The sequence below is a fragment of the Pelophylax lessonae genome (genome assembly GCF_965119305.1).
Source record: "Pelophylax lessonae genome assembly, chromosome: 5".
NCBI classification, from domain to species: domain Eukaryota; kingdom Metazoa; phylum Chordata; class Amphibia; order Anura; family Ranidae; genus Pelophylax; species Pelophylax lessonae.
Genome location: NC_138772.1, coordinates 73168246 through 73188067, shown reverse-complemented (window position 1 = coordinate 73188067; position 19822 = coordinate 73168246). Strand labels below are relative to the sequence as shown.

The window sequence follows — 19822 nt, the reverse complement described above, 5'->3', positions numbered from 1 at the left end:
CCCTCTAACCCCCCTAATATACTGCTGACCCCCCCGGCCCCCTTCCCCTAATACAATGCTGATCTCCCTCCCCCTAATACAATGCTGTTCCCCCCCAGCCCCCTCCCCCTAATACACTGCTGACCCCCTGGCCCCTCCCCCTAATACACTGCTGACCCCCCTGGCCCCTCCCCCTAATACACTGCTGACCCCCCTGGCCCCTCCCCCTAATACACTGCTGACCCCCCCTGGGCCCTCCCCCTAATACAATACTGATCACCCCCTGGGCCCTCCCCCTAATACAATACTGATCACCCCCTCCCCCTAATACAATACTGATCACCCCCTCCCCCTAATACACTGCTGATCCCCCTCCCACCCCCCTAATATACTGTTGACCCCCCTGGCCCCCTCCCCCTAATACAATGCTGATTCCCCACCTCCCCCTAATACACTGCTGATCCCCCTCTAACCCCCCTAATATACTGCTGACCCCCCCAGCCCCCTTCCCCTAATACAATGCCGATCCCCCTCCCCCTAATACAATGCTGTTCCCCCCCAGCCCCCTCCTCCTAATACAATGCTGTTCCCCCGCAGCCCCTTCCTCCTAATACAATGCGGATTCCCCCTAATACAATGCTGTTCCCCCCTAGCCCCTCCTCCTAATACAATGCTGACCCCCCGCCCCCTTCCTCTGATACAATGCTGTTCCCCACAGCCCCCTCCTCCTAATGCAATGCTAACCCCCCCTAATATACTGCTGACCCCCCCGGCCCCCTTCCCCTAATACAATGCCGATCCCCCTCCTCCTAATACAATGCTGACCCCCCTTGCCCCTTCCTCCTAATACAATGCTGACCCCCCTTGCCCCTCCCCCTAATACGATGCGGATTCCCCCCTCCCCCTAATACAATGCTGTTCCCGCCTAGCCCCTCCTCCTAATACAATACTGACCCCCCCGGCCCCCTCCCCCTGATACAATGCTGTTCCCCACAGCCCCCTCCTCCTAATGCAATGCTAACCCCCCGGCCCCCTCCCCCTAATACAATGCTGTTCCCCCCCCCCCCAGCCCTCTCCCCCTAATTCAATGCTGTTCTCCCCGGTCCCCTCCCCCTAATACAATGCTGATTACCCACCTCCCCCTAATACACTGCTGATCCCCCTCTGACCCCCCTAATATACTGCTGACCCCCCCAGCCCCCTTCCCCTAATACAATGCCGATCCCCCTCCCCCTAATACAATGCTGTTCCCCCCCAGCCCCCTCCTCCTAATACAATGCTGTTCCCCAGCAGCCCCTTCCTCCTAATACAATGCTGACCCCCCTTGCCCCTCCCCCTAATACGATGCGGATTCCCCCTCCCCCTAATACAATGCTGTTCCCCCCTAGCCCCTCCTCCTAATACAATGCTGACCCCCCGCCCCCTTCCCCTGATACAATGCTGTTCCCCACAGCCCCCTCCTCCTAATGCAATGCTAACCCCCCCTCCCTCTAATAAAATGCTGAGCCCCCCGGCTCCCTCCCCCTAATACACTGCTGTTCCCCTCAGCCCCCTCCTCCTAATACAACACTAACCCCCTCCCCCTAATAAAATGCTGACCGCCCCCCTCTCCCTAAAAAAATGCTAACCCCCCAAGGCCTCCTCCCCCTAATACAATGCTAATTTACCCCTCCCCCTAATACAGTAGTTTCCCCCCTCCCCTAAATTTGGGGGGGGGGTGGCGCATCAGCATTGTATTAGGGGGAGGGGGACAGTATTGTATTAGGGGGGTCAGCATTGTATTAGGGGGTCAGCATTGTATTAGGGGGGGGTCAACATTGTATTAGGTCAGCATTATATTAGGGGGTCAGTATTGTGATAGGATAGCCCCCCCCCCCCCCGGCATTTACTCTTACCTGGCTGTTTACATGTGGCAGCTCAGGTTCTGCTGCTCCGCTCAGGTCACACTGTGACCTGTCCTTCTGCTGCGATGATGCTGCTGGGGGAGGGATCGGCGCCATCATGCAGAGATGCAGGAGATGATGATCCGCCGCCGCCCGCCGGATGTGACGTGAGGACGCTCACATCGGCTGGCGTAGGAGAAGATCCGTCGCTGGAGCCGGAGCACAGCGGGGGCTGGGGCTGCAGCGGCCAGTATCAATCGGCCACATCTTAAAGCGGCGGTATCGGCGGCCCCATCTTAAAGCGGCATCTTAACGCGGCCCCATCTTAAAGCGGCATCTTAACGCGGCCCCATCTTAAAGCGGCATCTTAACGCGGCCCCATCTTAAAGCGGCGGTAGCGGCCCCATTTTAAAGCGGACCACCGGGAAATCTCCCGGTATCCCGCTAGGCCAGTCCGGCCCTGTATCTAGACCACTGTTCCTGATCCCCAGGCAGGGCCGGATTAACATAGGGGCTATTGGAGCTGCAGCTCCAGGCCCCTCCCTGAATATAGGCCTATGCCAGTGGCTTATCGATATCTACGTGTGCTGTCTTGAAGAAGAAGTCCCCTCTGCACTGCACATGTGAAGGAGAGAAGTCTCAGCTACTGCAGCTGAGTCCTGTTCCTGCCGATGCCTGGCTCCTATCACAGGATCTGTTACACTCACACAGATCCTCAGTGTAAAGGAGATGCAGGCAGCCGTCAGGGGGAGGGGTGCTGATGTCATCCTAACCATCAGAAGCCCGGGAGAAAGGAAATATTTCATGCTGCTCAAATGAGGTTAGTAAACTTATTAGGGAGAGAGGATTGTGCAAAAACTCTCCTGGGGGCTGTGATGATTGTGGGAGAGGCTGCTGCTTCCCCCCATGTAATGTGTTCCCTTTTGCCCACAATGTAATGTGTTATGCCATACCGTGCCCACCATGTCATATGCTGTGCCATGCAGTGCTTGCAGTGTAATATGCAGTGCCCACCATGTAATGTACTGTGCCATGCAGTGTCCACTATGTTATGAGCAGTGCCCACTATGCCATATGATGTACCATGCAGTGTCCACCATGTAATGTGCTGTGCCATGCAGGGCCTACCATTTAATGTGCAGTGCCTATCATGCCATGTGCTGTGCCATGCAGTGCCCACCATGTCACATGCAGTGCCCACCATGTCATGTGCAGTGCCCACCATGTCATGTGCAGTGCCATGCAGTGTCCACCATGTCACGTGCAGTGTCCACCATGTCATATGCTGTGCCCAGCATGCAATGTGTTTTGCCCGCTGTGTAATGTGCTATGCAGCAGTGCCCACCATGTCGTGTGCTGTGCAGTGCCCACCATGTCACATGCAGTGCCCACCATGTAATGTGCTGTGCCCAGCATGTAATACGTTGTGCCCACTGTGTAATGTGCTATGCAGCAGTGCCCACCATGTCACATTCAGCGCCCACCATATAATGTGCTATGCCCAAAATGTAATGTGTTGTGCCCACCATGTAATGTGTTGTGCCCACCATGTAATGTGCTGTGCATTGCCCACCATGTCACGTGCAGTTCCCACCATGTCACGTGCAGTTCCCACCATGTCATGTGCAGTTCCCACCATGTCATGTGCTGTGCCATGCAGTGGCCACCATGTCACGTGCAGTGTCCACCATGTCATATGCTGTGCCCAGCATGCAATGTGTTTTGCCCACTGTGTAATGTGCTATGCAGCAGTGCCCACCATGTCGTGTGCTGTGCAGTGCCCACCATGTCACATGCAGTGCCCACCATGTAATGTGCTGTGCCCAGCATGTAATACGTTGTGCCCACTGTGTAATGTGCTATGCAACAGTGCCCACCATGTCACATGCAGCGCCCACCATATAATGTGCTGTGCCCAAAATGTAATGTGTTGTGCCCACCATGTAATGTGCTGTGCCCAAAATGTAATGTGTTGTGCCCACCATGTAATGTGCTGTGCATTGCCCACCATGTCACGTGCAGTTCCCACCATGTCATGTGCAGTTCCCACCATGTCATGTGCAGTTCCCACCATGTCATGTGCTGTGCCATGCAGTGGCCACCATGTCACGTGCAGTGTCCACCATGTCATATGCTGTGCCCAGCATGCAATGTGTTTTGCCCACTGTGTAATGTGCTATGCAGCAGTGACCACCATGTTGTGTGCTGTGCAGTGCCCACCATGTCACATGCAGTGCCCACCATGTAATGTGCTGTGCCCAGCATGTAATGCGTTGTGCCCACTGTGTAATGTGCTATGCAGCAGTGCCCACCATGTCACATGCAGTGCCCACCATATAATGTGCTGTGCCCACCATGTAATGTGCTGTGCCCAGCATGTAATGCGTTGTGCCCACTGTGTAATGTGCTATGCAGCAGTGCCCACCATGTCACATGCAGTGCCCACCATATAATGTGCTGTGCCCACCATGTAATGTGCTGTGCCCAAAATGTAATGTGTTGTGCCCAAAATGTAATGTGCTGTGCATTGCCCACCATGTCATGTGTATTGCCCACCATATAATGTGCTATGCCATGAAGGCCTCCCATGTCAATTGCTGTTCAGTGCCCACCATGTCATGTGCTGTGTTGTGCCTATCTTGTCATGTGCTGCACCATGCAATGCCTACCATGTAATGTGCTGTACCCACCATGTAATGTGCTGTGTATTGCCCACCATGTCGTGTGCCGTGCAGTACCCACTATAAAATGTGCTGTGCCGTGCAGTGCTCACCATGTCATGTACTTTGCCCACCATGTAATGTGCTGTGTTGTGCAGTGCCCACCATGTCATGTGCAGTGCTCACCATGAAATGTTCTGCACCCACAATGTAATGTGGTGCCGTGGAGTGCCCCAGGTAATGTGATGTCCAGTGCCCACCATGTCATGTGCAGTACCCACCATATATTGTGCTGTGCCCACCATATGATGTGCAGTGCCCACTTGTAATGTGCAGTGCCCAACATGTAATGTGCTGTGCCAGCCATGTCATGTGCTGTGCCCACCATATAAGGTGATTTGCCACCATGTGCTGTGTTGTGCCCACCATGTAATGTGCTGTGCAGTGCCCACTATGTCATGTGTTGTGCCCACCATGTAATGTACTGTATCCATGTATCCACCATTTAGTGTGCTGTGCCCACCATGTAATGTACTTTGCTATTACCCCCATGTATTGTACTATACTGTGCCCCCCCACAGACTCACCTCCCCTCTACCCTTTCTCTATCTCTCTCTCTCGCCCCCTTAACCCCCTCTCTCCTACCACTCTCTCTCTCTTTCCCCCCACTCTCTCTCGCACCCCCTCTTTCCTACCACTCACTCTGTCTCTCTCACCCTCTCTCTATCCCCATTTTTCTCACCCCCTCTTTCTCTCTCTCACTTTCACCCCCCTCTCTCTCTCATCCCCTCGCTTTCAGCCCCCTCTCTCTCTCTTTCGACCCCCTTCTCTCTCTCTCAGCCCATCTCTCACTCTCTTTAATTTATTTTAACAAAAAAATGTTTGCGTTTTCATTTTATTTTATTTTTTTTCATAAAAAGGCCCATCAAAATCCTCAGCACCAGGCCCATGATGCTCTTAATCCGGCCCTGTCCCCAGGCTCAGTCCTGGGACCAACCTTGTTCAATTTATTCATAAACAGCATTGAGGACGGAATCAGCAGTTCGATATAATTTTTTGCAGATGACACAAAATTGGGCAGGTCAATAACTGCACAGCATGAAGCAGATATCCTACAAAATTACCTGGACAAAATAACGGAGTGGGCTACGACATGGCAAATGAGGTTTAATGTGGAGAAGTGTAAGGTTTTGCACTTGGGGACTAAAAACATAAAAGCACAATACACGTTAGGGGGGGAACCCTTGGGGGAATCAAAAATGGAGAAAGATCTGGGAGTCTTGGTAGATGATAGACTAGGCAATAGCATGCAATGTCAAGCGGCAGCTGCCAAAGCCAGCAGAATATTAGCATGCATAAAGAAAGGGATGATAAGAGAATAAGACTATAATCCTTCCACTTTATAAAACTCTGGTCCGACCACATCTGGAGTATTCTGTCCAGTTCTGGTCGCCAGTCCTCAGGAGGGATGTGTTGGAGCTGGAGAGGATCCAGAGAAGGGCAACTTAACTAATTAGGGGATTGGAGGACCTTAATTATGAAGAGCGTCTGCAATCGCTTGATTTATTCTCCCTGGAGAAGAGACGCCTGAGAGGGGACATGATAGCAATTTATAAATATCTCAATGGTGATCACGGCATAGAAAAAAAGCTATTCAGTCGTAGGGAGTGCATGAGGACTCGAGGGCATACATTGCGATTAGAGGAGAAGCGTTTTAACCTCAGGCAAGGGGGGGGAGGGTTCTTTACTGTTAGAGCTACAAGATTGTGGAATTATCTACCACAAGAGGTGGTTTCTGCGGGAAGTATGGTGGCTTTTAAAAGACTCTTAGACGTACATCTTAAGGATCAGAACATTCAGGGGTATGTGAGATGATTACGGCCACACACACCTACACAGGTTGAACTGGATGGACTATTGTCTTTATTCAACCTCACCTACTATGTAACTATGTTACAACTACAGCCGCTGGTCCCAAATCCCCAGTCATGCGGGTATATGTTCCCAAACGCTGTACACTGCAGATTAGTTCCAGGAACGCCGCATAGCGTGCATTCCACGGATACCAGGAAGTGATGTCAAGACTCTGCAGCACCGGAAGTACGTCAACGCATTTTGCCCTCCCACTTGGGCTTTATCAAAGACACTATGCGGCGTTCCTGGAACTAATGTGCTGTGCACAGCGGGACTGCTTCTTCTTCTCATTTATGCATCTATTATCCTAATACATTGTAAGTAATATTTGATGTGGGAATAAATTTTGTTTTAACGGACTTCACTGTGTGGATCATTAATTTCTTTGGAGCTGCCCAGGGCCATTATTTTTAGGGGGCTGCAGTTACAGAGTGCCATTTTGGAGGAGACCCTTGCGGAGATATACTGTCCCAAGTCTTTTTGGTCCCCATTGAGAGGATTCATTGCCTGTCTTGCCCAGAGTAACCATTCATAAGGGGTCACAACAGGGAGCCAACCTGGAGGAATTCTTTTTTTGGTTTCAAGCTTCTTTCGAACCCAAAGGGGCCCATCGCTTCCGGTGAGTAGGGTCACAGAAGGGGATTGAGACACCCAGCACTGGATATCACTTTGGAGCACTTCAGCACATTTTTGCAGTACCACCAGAATTTTTATTTTTTTCATATAATCTTTATTTATTTTCATATAAGAACAAATAACAACAGTACAGGCGGTAGGAAAACAAAAAGGGCATCATAGGTGAATAGGCAGGTAATAAACAATTACAAGGTAGCATATACCAGCCAAGGGAACACACAAGGCAGCACAACTAAAACCAAGACTGACCATGAAATTCCATCTCACCAGCTGGCACGGTGTCCCGACTTTAGCCTGGTGCAAGTTGCCTAGGATAAGGGGTCCAGGAAGTCCCAGACATTGGATGGGGGGGCAGGGTGGGTTGGAAAAGGGAAAGAAGAGAGGGATAGGGCCAGGGGGAATAGGGAAGTGGTAACTAGGGCTTCATAAGAGAAAAACAGTTCCTAAACATTATGCAACATCTGGTGAGTTTGTGGCAGTCTAAACAGTGAACTAATGAAAATACAACCACAGAGGGGGGGGGGGGGGGCAATCTGGAAACAGCAGCAGCAAGAGCAGTAGCTCCAATCTAAGGGGACAGGTCAGCCTCCCATTTGCAGAAGTCTAATCATACAGTAATATGTGAGGTATAATTTATCCAGGTTGCCCACTTCTCGTAAAATTTATCATAGCGGTCCCTGCATCTGGCCATCCACTCCTCCGTGTCCATAATGTTGTTCACCATCTTAATCCAAGCCTCCTGGTTAGGAGTTAGGGTCTTCTTCCAGTAACTAGGAATTAGATGACGAGTGTGTTTAGAAGATGCGGCAAGACACTTTTTCTATATCGACTAAAAGGAATGGAGGACACATGCAGCAGGAAGTGCATTGGAACATTGAGTATGTCCACATCAAGAATCTAGGCATGGGCGTCCTACCAGAAGGGCTGCAGCAGCGGGCACTCCAACCACACATGCAGGAAGGTCCTACGCTGCCCACAGGCCCTCCAGCACCGATCTGATTGCCCAGGGAAGATCTGAGCTAGGCGGGCAGGGACCCGGTACCATTGGGTCAATACCCATTCTCCTGCATCCTGGTGTCTACCGTACTAGAGTGAGTCAGTTGGAACATATGACTCAGCTGCTGGTCCGTAAAAGTATAGGACAGGTCTCTTTCCCACTCCCTCACGAACAAGGGCTTCGGCACAGGCTCCCCAGAGAGCAGGAGCTGGTATAACAGAGCAATTGAGTGAGGAACAGGGTCTATGGCTATGCAAAGATTTCAAAAGAGGTCATCAAGGGCAGGGAGCGCACTCCAGATTTGAGGAGTCGCATGAAGTGGTGGAGTTGATGGTACCTCCAAAAGTCCATGGGGAACCCTCCGTACCGTTCCCGCAAGACCTCCAAGAGCACGAGCGCCCCTGGGCGCCCTGGACATACCAGCCACAGCGGATCTCCCCACCCCACGCCCACGTCCCGAAGAAAGAAAGATCCTCCTCTGGAGTGAACCACGGGAACCCCCCCCCCAGGGGTGCCAAGGGGGAGACCGGTGTGGATAAGGGTACCCTCTCATTCACCCTGTCCCATATGCGCAGGGCTTGTATGGTGGTAGGAGAAACCAGAGGAGAGAGACCCCTATGCGATTTTGAGAGCCATGGGACATGAGAGAGGTTATGGCCTGCCATGGTCTTCTTCATAGGTACCCAGAGCTTGTTCAGGATGTGGTGGTGCCAGTCCAGGACCCTCTGCAAGGCCACAGCCTCGTAATATCATCTCACGTTTGGTATCCCCAGGCCACACTACTGCTTAATGCGTAGGGCCAGACGAGGGCTCCGGCCACCCCAGACAAAGGGAACAATCAGGCTGTTAAGGCTCGAAAAGAAGGAACCCGGCAGGCAGATAGGCAGCATTTGTAAATTGAACAAAATTCTAGGCAGGATATTTATTTTCAATATGTTCACATGGGCAATCCATGTGAATGTAGATCTATTCCAGTCAGAGAGGTCACGCCGTATCACAGTCAACAAGGGTGCATAGTTATGAGTGTGTAGGTCAGCAGTGTTGTCTGGTAGGTACACTCCCAGATACTTCAACCTGGCGGGACACCAAGCGAAAGAGAAGGAGGACCGCAGTTGAATACACAGGTCCCGAGGGACATTGAGGGGAGGATCTCTGATTTGCTCAGATTGATCTTGAAGTTCGAAAGATGATGAAAGTCGTGGAGTTCTGACATAATGATCGGAAGGGTCGTCTGGGGGTATGTGACATAGAATAAAATGTCACCCGCATAAGCAGATAATTTATGTTCAGTGGAACCTATAGTGACACCCCTGATATCCGGGTTCGCCCTAACCCTGGAGAGCAAAGGCTCCAGTGTCAGAGCGAAAATGAGGGGCAACAGAGGACAGCCCTGCTGGATCCCGTTACGGATAGGGAAAGGCTCCCCACCAGAACTTTTTCTACTATACTGCACTATATATTGGACTTTTTAGCACTATAAGCACTTTATAAGTATTGCACCTAATATACCTATTTTTGCACTATTTTGCACAATATTATTGGATTTCTGCAGTTTTACAATATTTTATAAATATTGCACTTAATGTATGATATTTAAGCACTAGTGCACCTTCCTATTATTTATATAATTCATCTATTTGCAAGCGCTGTGTTTTCTTGGTAGTAGCACACTGTCTGTGTTTGGGGACTTGCCCTCGCACTTACATGACTGTCAAATTGGGATCAGCCGCTGTGTCCTAAAAGACATTAATAGGATTGCTTATAGCCACTTCGTACCCAATAGATATGAACAGGATTGCCTGCATACAGATGCACGGAACACTTGTCCTTTGAATGGGCAAAGACAGCCCTTCGTACGGATATACACTTGTTGCAATTTTAAAACCCTGTTTTATAAAAAAATAAAATAAATAACAAACATGTTATACTGACCTACCTGCTCTGTACAGGAGGTTTTGCAAAGAGCCCAGATCCTACTCTTCTCAGGGTCCCCCGCTCCTGCCTCCTGCCGGGTTTTCCCTCAGCGAACAGCTTGCTCTTGGGGTTCCCAAGGCGTGCTCCCGAGTTGCGGCTCTGTGTGTCAATTCACACACGGTACCATGGCCTGGCCCCGCCACCTCCATCTCCTGATTGACTCACTGGCTGTGTTTGACAGCAACAGGAGCCAATGGCTCCTGCTGCTGCCAAAAGGCAGTCAGGAGTGCGAGTGCTCTTGTGGACATCGCTGGATTGAGAGGGGGCTCAGGTAAGTATTAGGGGGGATTGGGGGGCTGCTGCACATAGAAGGTATTTTACCTTCATGCATAGAATGCATAAAGGTATAAAAAAAAAAACTTGTATCCTTACAACCACTTTACCAAAACTCGTGTGAATGAGGCCTAATATAGCTTTTTTATACCATTCACCCTGTAGATTGCGGGAGCAAAGTAAAAGTATTAGCTGGCAATGTGGCTGCCATTAAAAAGTATGTAAATCCAACATTTCATACTCTTGATATGTGTCTGCTGTACCATGTACTTGTATGAAAAGGTGTACTGTCCTCTTTGTATTGCTTCCTTTGTGTGAAATCCCTGGTGTTCCTGCCAGTCACTCTGCTTTCCTATTGAAAACTGACCACACTAAGCAGAAGAACACATCGTGGTCAGTTCTCTAGCTGTGCTGGGAACTCAGCCTGCTCTCCTCCAATAATCAGACTTATCCTGACACCCCCCTTGCACAGCCATTCTCTGGGAAGTTCAGTGTGACTCTGTTTCTACTCCCCCAGCTCTTAAGCAGCTGGGAACAGAGGGAATGTGATCAATTTTAAAAAAGGGGGGGAAAAAAGAGTATTACGTTTTTTTATATCTTCACACAAATGTTTTGCCCTTCGTTATTATTTTAAATTGAATTTGTTGTTTTTCAAGGTGAGGGTGTACAATCACTTTAAGGTGAAACCTAAGGAAAATACAGTTTAACTTTACTCTCAGTTTTCACTGAAGTATATGAAATACAACAGCAGTGAGTCAGTCTTAGCATTACCAGGCGAGATGAATTACCTGCATTCTGGAGCGTTTAAATGTTTTGCGGTCTTGTGGCAAGCTCTGCGACTGTTTGAATGAATTGGGTGCGTGCCCTCTGTGATATTGCTGGAAAAACGAAAGGAAAAAGGCAGAGCGTTACATAATGGTGATACAGAGACTTTCCTGAGTTCAGGCAGCTCTGTTGTGAGAACTGCCATTGGGTTACACATTCAAAGAGCACACGCAGTGATTTTTCCTGCAGACTCAGCTGATGATTGGAAGATTGTTCATTGTAATGTGGAGCCTCATTTATCAAAGCCTTTTTTATAAGTTAGGTCTGTGTTGCCTCATAGACTCAAACCCGTATTGGAAGATGACAGAGAATACAAGTGTGAATATGAGGGGTGAGTGTGATACAATACAGTAATTTCTCATAAAGACACTTTGGGGTTGGTTTACTAAACCTAGAGAGTGCAAAGTTTAGTGCAGCTGTGCGTGGGAGCCAATCAGCTTCTAACTTCAGTTTGTTCAATTAAGCAAGTTTTTATTTGACAAAAAAAAAACCTGGAAGCTGATTGGTTTCACCAGATTTTGCACTCCCCAGTTTTAGTAAATCCACCCCATAGATACACAGGGTCCATGTTTAGTTCTGTGGACAAAGGAAAAGTAAATATGAAGATAAGATACACAGCATCTACTCAAACACATGAAACAATTTACACGAGCACACACAGCATAAATAAAAAATAAAAAAATATGATAAATGAAAAATGAATAAAAGTTGACCTTGCCCCTTCCCTTCAGTCTTACACGGTTGCACCGGCTCCTCTACTGTACTGAAATTGCTTATTCTAATTTTACTGCACAGTGTGGGCTTCTCACAGTGTGTATCTGAAGCTGCAGCAGGTCAGATAGTGCGAGGGACATCCAGCGTCATCTAGCTCTTTCCTTTCCAGCTTGACTGTCCCTCACCTGCCCCTTTCATTCATTGGATTCCAGTTATTTCAGTTACGGAGGCTCAGCAGTACATGCAGTTTTTAGTGTGGTCTGAATGCAAATGTTGCCTTCCTAGGAATGCCCAGTCCTCCACATTGACACCTACCAATCAAGGCATTTTTTATTCTAATGCCTACAAAATGTCAGCAGACTGTGTACAACAAGGCTATGGGCTCTTGGGAGGAGAACTGGGGCAGGGTGTATTGTTTTGAGGAAGCTATGTACAGTATCCCGCCAGTGTTCTGTGGGATAATGCCTCCGACGATCAGCGTATGTGCAGTACGTAACGTCACTCCAGCTTATCTATTGATCAAGCTGGTGTGACATCAACACTGCGCATGCGCAGATTGTCGAGGCATTATCCCACGAAGTGCAAAGAGCGGAGAGAGAATCCAATTGTCAGATTCTGCATTGCTCTCTCTGCACATGCGCGAGACCTGAGTGACAGAATCCGTCCTGCAACACACTCAAATCCGCACTGCAAGATCTGCCCTGCAACATACCCAAATCTGCCCAACAACACGAGTATTCTGCCTGTGACTCCGCCTATGACATAGTTAGTCAGGTTGAAAAAAGACACAAGTCCATCCGGCTCAACCAATAAAAAACAAAAACCTGTAAAGAAAACCCAACCATACAATTCCATATATACAATCCGATACCCGCAGTTGATCCAGAGGAAGGCAAAAAACCCCAGCAAAGCATGATCCAGTTTGCTACAGAGGGGTAAAAAATTCCTTCCTGATCCCCCGAGAGGCAATCAGAAGTTCCCTGGATCAACTTTACTTATAAATATTAGTACCCATTTATATTATGTACACCCAGGAAAGAATCCAGGCCTTTTTTAAAGCAATCTACTGAGCTGACCAGAACTACCTCTGGAGGGAGTCTATTCCACATTTTCACAGCTCTTACGTTGAAGAAACCTTTCCATATTTGGAGATTAAATCTGTGTTGACCTTAACCACTTTACCACCGGAGGATTTTGCTGTCTTCCGTCCAGGCCACTTTTTGCGATTCGGCGCTGTGCGACTTCAACTTCAAACGAAATTTACGTCCTTTTTTTCCCACAAACAGAGCTTTCTTTTGGTGGTATTTGATCACCTGTGCGATTTTTACTTTTTGCGCTATAAACAAAAAAAGAGCGTTTATTTTGAAAAAATAACAATATTTTTAACATTTTTTTATATGAAATTCCCCCCAAAAAAGATGTAAAAACCAATTTTTTTAAAAATTTTTGGCCAATTTGTTTTATGCTACATATGTTTGGTAAAAAAAATCGCAATAAGCGTATTTTGATTGGTTTGCGCAAAAGTTATTGCGTTTACTAACAAAGGGAAAGATTTCTGTCATTTTTGGTGTTTTTTTTTTTAACGCGTAATGGCGGCGATCTGCGATTTTTTTTGCGGGACTGCGACATTGCGGCGGACAGACCGGACCCTTGACTGACATTTTTGACACTTTTGGGGGTACCAGTGACATTACTGCAGTAATCAGTGCTATAAATATGCACTGTTACTGTAAAAATGACACTGGCAGGGAAGGGGTTAATTTTATTGGAGAGGGAGGGGTTAATGTATGCCTGGTGCTTACTGACGTGTAGGGGGGGAGGTGACTGTGTGAGTCATGGACAGATCGGATGTCCAGCTATGCTGAACAGTCCGATCTGTCACTCCCTGTCACTATGGAGATCCGCCCGCTGTGTTTACACACAGCGGGCGGATCTCCAGACTCGATCCCCGACGATCGGGTAAGAGCAGCGGCGATCGCCGCTGCTCTTCCCCTGGCCCGACTCCCGCTGTGAATGAAAACAGCGGGAGCGAGCCTCCGGCGGCGCGCAAGCGCCGCCCAGAAGGGGGAGTGTCCAATCACGTTAATACTACGTGGCTGGACGATAACGAACCACTCTGCCGCAGTAGTATTACTGTGAGCGGTCGTAGAGTGGTTAAAATGAATAACTCAACACCAAGTTCACTATATGGACCCCTTATGTATTTATACATGTTGATCATACCCCCCCCCCCCCCTCTTAATCTTTTCTCATAGCTGAGCTCCTCTATGCCTCTTATCAGTGGTTGCCCTTCTCTGCACTTTCTCCAGTTCCCTGATATCCTTTTTGTGAATTGGTGCCCAAAACTGAACTCCATATTTCAGATGAGGTCTTACCAATGATTTGTACAGGGGCAAAATGATATCTCTCTCTCTGGAGTCCATGCCTCTGTTAATACAAGAAAGGACTTTGCTTGCTTTGGAAACCGCAGCTTGGCATTGCATGCTATTATTAGGCTTATGATCTACCAGAACACCCAGATCCTTCTCCGCTATGGATTCCCCCAGTTCTACTCTGCCGAGTATGTATGATGCATGCAAATTCTTAGCCCCCAAGTGCATAACTTTACATTTATCAACATTAAACCTCATTTGCCACATAGTTGCCCAATGAAACAGTGCATTGAGGTTGGCTTGTAAGTTGGAGACATCCTGTAAAGAAGTTATTCCACTGCAAAGCTTAGTGTCATCTGCAAACACTGAAATGGTACTTTTAATCCCAGACCCTATATCATTTATAAATCTATTAAAAAGTAAGGGTCCCAAATAAAAAGAATTTTCAAAAAAAAAAAAAAAGTAAGGGTCCCAAAACTGAACCTTGGGGTACACCACTGATACCCTTAGACCATTCAGAGTAAGAATCATTAACCGTTACTCTCTGAATGCTATCTTTTAGCAAATTTTCTATCCATTTACAAACGGATCTTTCCAAGCCAGTAGACTTTACCTTACACATTAGCCATATGTGGGGAACTGTGTCAAACCCTTTTGCAAAATCCAAGTATACTACATCCACAGCCACCCCTCTGTCCAAGGTTTTACTTACCACCTCATAAAAAATAAATCAGGTTTGTTTGACAACTTCTGTCTTTCATGAATCCATGCTGTCTGTTGCTTAAAATATTTTTTTCCAGTAAGAACTCATCTATGTGGTCTTTTATTAAACTCTCCAGTATCTTCCCGACTATAGAACTTAAACGAACAGGTCTAAAGTTACTTGGCAAAGACTTTGATCCCTTTTTAAATATAGACACCACATTGGCCCTATGCCAATCCAGTGGTACTATTCGAGTCCTTAACAAGTCCCTAAAAATTTGAAACAAAGGCTTTGAAATTTCAGCGCTCAATTCTTTTAGGATGCTTGGGTGGATGCCATCTGGTCCAGGTTCTTTATCCACCTTTATTCTGTCTAAATATTTCTGGACCATATCAGATTTGAGCCATTGTGGATCATTTGGGACTGTGTGAATACCATCCTCATTCTGGTCATGAGCTCCCCCATGCTCCTTTGTATATACAGAGCTGAAGAAAGTATTTAATAAATTTGCCTTCTCTTTGTCCCCGGTCACCCACTCCTGATTATTTTGTAAAGGGCCTACATGCTCAGACCTGACCTTTTTACTAATAACTTATTTGAAGAATTTTTTGGGGTTTGTCCTACTATCTTTTGCAATCTGTTGTTCCTTTTGAATTTTTGCGTCCTTGATTTCCTTTTTACAAATTCTGCTATATTCTTTATAACAATTAAACAATTATTGTGTTCCTTTTTTTATATTTTTTAAAAGCTCTTTTCTTATTATTTATAGCTTTTTTAACTTTGGCCGTGAGCCACATAGGTTTTATTTATTTTTAGCCTTTTAAATGTATTGCCCATAGGAATATACTTTGCAGTGAGTTTGCATACAGTCTTTTTTAAAAATTCCCATTTCTGTTCTGTGTTCATCAAAGCCAATATTCCGTCCCAGTCTAAATCCTGGAGAGCAGCCCTCATCCTTGGAAAATTTGCTCTCTTAAAGTTAAGGGTTTTTATATTTCCTATATGCGTTTTTTGCTTACAGCTAACATTAAATTAAATCATATTATGGTCACTGCTACCCAGATGTTCTTTTATATGAACATTATTAATAAGCTCTGCATGGTTTGAGATTACCAGGTCCAACAGAGCATCATTTCTAGTCGGTGCCTCAATAAACTGTACCATAATTGTACCAAAATTGTCTTGTAATAGGTTTATACATTTTGCCCTTTAACTTTTCCAGCAATGCCATTACTCCAGTCAATGTCTGGGTAGTTAAAATCACCATTATTATTACTGTTCCAGCCCTTGCAGCCCTTTCTATCTGTGCAAGAAGCTGAGTCTCCACCTCCTCATTAATATTGGGAGGTCTATAACAAACTCCAATGATAATCTTAGTATTATGCACACCCATGTACATTTCAACCCATACTGCTTCAGACTCATCACACTCTCCATCTACTAGGTCCTCCTTCACACTCACTTTGATATCACTTCTCACATAGAGACAGACACCACCACCCTCCGTTTTACCCTGTCTTTCCGAAAGAGAGCATAGCCAGGAATATTAATAGCCCAGTCATGTGAAGGATGAAGCCAAGATTCAGCAATACCAATTAAATCATAGTTCTCGTGCACCAGAGTTTCCAACTCACCTATTTTGCTTGGCAGTAGTGATGAGCCGAACACTCCCCTGTTCAGTTCCCACCAGAACATATCAAACAAGGGAAATGTTCTAGCGAACATACGAACTCCAGTAAAGTCTATGGCACACGAACATGAAAAATCAAAAGTCCTAATTTTAAAGGCTTAAATGCAAGTTATTGGCCCAAAAAGGTGTATGGGGACCTGGGTACTGCCCTGGGCGACATGAATCAATGCAAAACATTTTTTTTTTAAATGATTGTTTTTACAGGAGCAGTGATTTTAATAATGCTTGAAGTGAAACAATAAAAAAAAATTTCCAATAAATATCGTGCCTGGGGGGCCCCCTTAATGTGCCTCTAAAGTAGCGCATATGTGCGATGTTTGTAGCCTGCTGCAGCAATACTGACATTTCTAATGGGAAAAATTTCATTTTAACTTGCTCGCGGCTGTAATGTATTGTTGGCTACATACAGGTAAAAAAATCCCCCCCCCCCCAGTCCATACCAGACCCCTCGGGTCTGGTATAGATTTTAAATTAAAAAAAAAAAAACAGTGTGGGGGTCCCCCTAAAATCCATACTAGACCCTTATCCGAGCACACAGCCTGGCAGGCCAGAACAGGGTTGGGGGCGAGTGAGCACCCCCCCCTGAACCATACCAGGCCACATGCCCTCAACATGGTGGGTGGGTGCTTTGGGGCAGGGGGGCTGGGGTTGTGGGGGTCTGCGGGGGGAGACTTATCAGAATCTGGAAGCCCCTTTTAACAAGGGGGCCCCCAGATCCCGGCCCCCCCTATGTGAATGGATATCGGGTACATCGTACCCCTACCCATTCACCAAAAAAGTGTACAAAAAAAATAAAGACAAAAGCCAGTTTTGGAAAAGTCCTTTATTAAAAAATAAAAAAAATAGTGTCCCCCGATGATCAGTCATCCGTCCACCTGAAAAATAAAAAAAATAAAAAAGAAGAAGAAGCTCCTGCTTCTCCGGACGTTTCCCGCACTCTGAGCTGCTTTGATTTTCACAGCTCTTTTATAGTGACCTCAGTAATGTATTCACTGCACCTAAGCAGTGCATTGTGGGGCGGCTTGTGACATCAGATCCCTATAAAAGAGCTGTCACAATAAAAGCAGCTCAGAGCGCGGAAAGCATCCGGAGAAGCAGGAGCTTCTTCTGCTTTTTTTTTTTTTGGGCGGACAGGCGACTGATCACTTTTTTTTTTATTTTTTAATAAAGGACTTTTCCAAAACTGGCTTTTGTCTTCATTTTTTTTTTGTACACTTTTTTGATGAATGGGTAGGGGTATGATGTACCCGATATCCATTCACATAGGGGGGCCAGAATCCGGGGTTTCCTTTGTCAAAGGGGGCTTCCAGATTTCCGATAAGCCTCCCCCCTGCAGACCCCCACAACCACAGCCCACGGTTGTCGGGAAGAGACCCGGGTCCCCATGAACATGGGGGCAAGGTGCTTTGGGGTGGGGGGCAGAGCCTGTATAGGATTGTGTATATGGGATTGTATGGTTGGGTTTTCTTTACTGTTTTTTGTTTTTTATTGGTTGAGCCAGATGGACTTGTGTCTTTTTTTTACCTAACTATGTAACTATGACATGTGGGTGAGTGGAGGTGTGACTCCCAGAATCCATACAGGGTGTGTTTGCGGGCCTGGACCCCCACTCACCTGCATGTCATATTAGCACACAGCAGCTGTGTCCATGCAGTCGCATGTCCCCTAGCACAGGGATGCAAGCAACACCTGTGAATTTCCATACAGGGAAGACATTGACCTGCATGTGGCCCCGCAGTAAAGCACCCTGTTTGAAGAAGCACTTATGCGTAACTAACATGTGCTCTCTGGTGTGACTGAACCCTAAGGAGGTTTCAGAGTTGCAAATCTGAAATTGTGACAGGATATAAAGGACCTTCCCCCTTCTTATCTTTTCCCATATCACTCTTACCTTATTCACTGGACTGACCATCATAATCATACTCACACCCCAAGTAAATCCAGCATTGCTTTGCAGTATCCCCTATTTCACTGCTGCTCACTCATCTTCTTCAAGATTTAAGAAAAGACAGGCGGCCTGTGATGACTCGCTGTGGTACATGGGCTTTAGATCGCACTGAAGCCCCTTGTAATGACATTGAATCCCAGGAGGCTGAAGGCAGGTGGCTGACAGCATTCTCACGTAGGCAAAGCCAGAAGCGCAGACTGGGTACCATATAAAAAGTATTTCTAAAATAAATAAATTAATAAAAAATCTAGTTCTGTGAGTACTTGTTTACATGGGCAGCAAAGAGACATCAAAAACATGTGGCTACATTTTTACTGCCCCCCCCTGTAACCGCCCACATAAAACCTATCACGGAAGCCAGAGGGGTTTGCAGCCGTGGCAAATTTAGCTCTGCATGTTGATTTAGACAGGCAGCACCGCCTGTCAAACTCATTTACTGAAGTCAACGAGACCACATCATGGTTGCAGCACAGCATTTAAATGCAATTAAATGCAAAATCTGCCTTCAACTTAAAAAAAAAAAAAAAAACAGGCATTCAGTGGGCAATAGTATCATTATTACAGTACCTCCTCAATGCTTGGAAGCATCTGCTCTATCAGCCTCAGAAATGAGAAAATGTGATCCACCGTGGATCGCTTTCAAAGGGGTAGTAGAGACTGCCAACTATAAATGAGGCCTAACAGGAGGGGGGAAGGAAAATATTGAAAAGTGATTGAAGAGGGCGAAGGTCCATTTACCACTGAAAATATAAATGTTTCAGAAACAAAAATGTGCAATTGTGATCGTGGAAAAATCTATAGTCACCTCCAGCCACCTCTATCATCCAGCACCGAACTTCATATGCCATTCCATAGATCCCACGTGTGTAAGTAGATCATAAGGGTTTTTAAATGATATTTCACCCTTCTGGAAATGAAAAAATTCTCTGGAAATACCCAAATTAAATTTTGGAATAAATAATATTTCACTCTCTGTGTCACATTAGGGATACACACTTCCCTTTACTTCCTGTCCTTTAAACACAACAGGAAGTGGAAGGAATTTCTCTCCTAAAGCTTAACTCACATGGTACAGAGGCTTGTACAGTGTGAAGAGGGCCTGTGCTTATGCGGTCAGGATTGCGAAGCGTATACATGCAGCTGCCTGAACAAGATAAATACAAAAAATTAAGGAAGCACTTTAACAACTTGCCATTCGCCGCATAGCAAATTTACTATATACTATATATATATATATATATATATATATATATA

The 19822-nt window shown here is 46.6% G+C and overlaps 1 pseudogene across 1 annotated transcript in view; it reads right to left on the bottom strand.

The window, feature by feature from the left end:
* LOC309556430 (sperm-associated antigen 6-like) overlaps positions 1 to 19822 on the bottom strand; it is a 469742-nt pseudogene that overhangs the window by 411284 nt on the left and 38636 nt on the right. Inside the window, exon 2 of the transcript in view lies at positions 11105 to 11194. The product of the transcript in view is annotated as a sperm-associated antigen 6-like (transcript). The remainder of the gene's footprint in view (positions 1 to 11104; positions 11195 to 19822) is intronic.